The following is a 2,702-nucleotide window of genomic DNA, read 5'->3' as shown; positions in this document are numbered from 1 at the left end:
CAGAAGTACCAACAATCTTAAAGCTAAAACAGCGCATCAAGGATTGAACCTGCCCAGCCGACTGGCCGTGGGAGGAATGGACCAAAAGCAAGGGGAGGAAGGAGAGGGAATGGAATGGAGCGTCCGGAATCTGGAACAGCAGCATTCCACGCCACAACTTTTTGTGGCAGATCCCATCGGAGGCAACCTTATGCTGAGTCAGACTGTCGGCCCAAATAGCACAGTCCTATCTGTACTGATGGCGATGGCTCTCCAGAGTTTTCGCAAGGCTGTCTTCCCCCAGCCCTGCATGCAGATACCGGGGATTGAACCTGAGAACTTTCACATTCGAAGCAGACGCTCTACCACTGAGCCACGGCCCTTCCGCTGAGTTGTCTGATCTACAACTTAATGCAATCTTGTGCTATGTGTACAGTTTTGGCAGGTCCAGTATCCTCCCCAGCGAGTCTCCCTGAGCATTCAGAACATCAGGCAGAAAGAACCCTGGTATGAAGTTAGATCAGCCTCTCTGCCAGGGGCAGGGCACCTCACCCGTGGAAAGCTCTCTCCCATAAAACATGCTGGGCCAGGTGCTTCACCTGGAAGGATGCCAAAAAGCCTTTATTTATTATTATTATTTTGATCGGCCTGGGCAGGGACCAGGTCAGTTCTCATGTTTATCTATGGTGTTCCCTGTGCTAGTTTAAACAGATTGGCTTTTCGTTGGCTTACATTTTCAACTTATTGTCGTTTTCCTTTGGGAACGTCCCACATTGTTATATTGCTGCAAGGTGAAAGACCATTGGCTTGGGGAGGCGCTGTGTATATTTATGCAGTGCATGAACAAAGGACCCTTATGGTTAATTACTTCATTGCTTGCTTTTCGTTTCCTTCCAGGCCCGGAGCCCACTAATTACGCGGCTGAGTGACATGTAATTAAGCAAGGACAAGCAAGGAAGGGTGATCTTTCTGAACTTTTTCAAAGGACGGAACCTTTTCAAAAGGTTGAAAGCACAATTTCCTGTTCATCAGGCTGAGGGCCGCAAGAGTTTTAATATATCTGTCCTCACCCGCACTCAGGGCACGGGGGCTATAATTAAAGTCTTGCCCGGACTGGTTCTCAACTAATCCAGTCCATTGTAAGGCACTTGAATACATCCTTCCTTTGCATTGGGTAGCATTTGGCTTTTGGCATGCCCCTGTAAACACTCAAAAGTGCTGAAAGCAACTTTGAAACCATGATGTCGAGTCCCTTAAAAAAGCATTGGATGAGAAAAGCCATTTTTAATGAGTGTTTCAGTAGTGCTGAGTGAGATTTTACAGGAGGAAGTTCTCTCTTGAATTCTCCAATCTGCTAATTTCAGCAGATTTCAAGTAGGGCTGAAAATTCTTTTCACTTGTATCAAAGGCAATCCTACACAACAAGGCGCCTTCTATATGCTGCTGATCGACTCCAGATTCCATCATTACTGAGTGCCATTGGCCATTCTGGCTGGAGCTTATGGGAGTTGGAGTCCTGCAACATCTGGAGGGCCAAACGTTTCTCACACACCCAGTGGCATACCGTGGGAGGGGCCACAGGGGTGGTTGCCCCAGGTGCAAAATTGTTAGGCGACGCAAACGTTCAACATCCAGTGCTGCCTCAATAGAGCTGCATGCTTCCGTTGCTAGGCTCCATGCAAACCGGGAAGTGACCTCTTCAGACAATGAAACGACTCTTCTTTTCTTACCTCTGTGGCTGTGATCTCCTGGGTGACACGGACACTGTTAGGCAGTTAAATGCGCATGTGTACTTCGTCCATTTCCCTCCCTTCCACCCATCCCCTCTGCATGGCCTTGGGTGCTGGCAACCTACGCTAAGCCACTGCACACACCTGATCTAGGACAATCTGCTAGTTTTCAGCAGCTACTTCATATATAGTCAGGGGGATGAAGAAACTCTCCAGAGCTGCTTTCACTTTTTTCCCTTTTTATTGGCCTTTGAGTTTGTTTGAAAACATTACTTTTTGACAAAGCGCTTTCTTAGACAATTCCTAATAGCTGCTGGAGGGCATCTTTTGTGCCCGGAAAAGCTGAGATACACTTTGCACTGGAATGTTCCATGAGTAAGTTTAAAGATGTTCTTCTACTTGCACAAGAACTCTGTGCAAGTCCCACAATGTGGGACAAAGAAATCTGCTATGGAATTTACATAGAAGAACATTGCAGGAATGGCATGCCTATGACCCTCCAGATGTTTTTGGACTCCATCTCTCATCAGTTGTAGCATTGCCCAATGGTCAGGGATGATGGGAGTTGTAGTCCAACAACAGCTTGAGGGCTACAGGTTAACCCAGTGCTTTCCCCCCCTAAAAAAATGTTTAGGGAGACTCTCATTTTCCTACTCATATTGAAATACTGCCCCTCAATGAGGCCAAACTTAGATTCACAAAATGTTTAGGGGAATGTGTACCCCTGCGTCCCTCCAGATAAAAAGCACTGGGTTAACCAGCCCTGTGCTAGTGTTTTGTGGGACAAAACTATTAGCTATTTTCCTGCTTGTGGTTCTTTGGATCCATCCCCTCATGGCTTTTAATGCAAATCCTATACTCCTGAATAGCTTGCATTGTGGTATTTCACTAGACCAACCTGTTTAAATTACAGAATTGTGCAGCATTTAAGAGCCTTTGGGATCTGAAAGCCTGTTCTCCGATTGGTTAAACTTCAACTGCTATGAACAAGAA

The sequence above is a fragment of the Podarcis raffonei genome, chromosome 13 (assembly GCF_027172205.1).
Source record: "Podarcis raffonei isolate rPodRaf1 chromosome 13, rPodRaf1.pri, whole genome shotgun sequence".
NCBI lineage: Eukaryota > Metazoa > Chordata > Lepidosauria > Squamata > Lacertidae > Podarcis > Podarcis raffonei.
The sequence above is the reverse complement of the archived record's forward strand: the minus strand, read 5'-3'. Positions refer to the sequence as shown.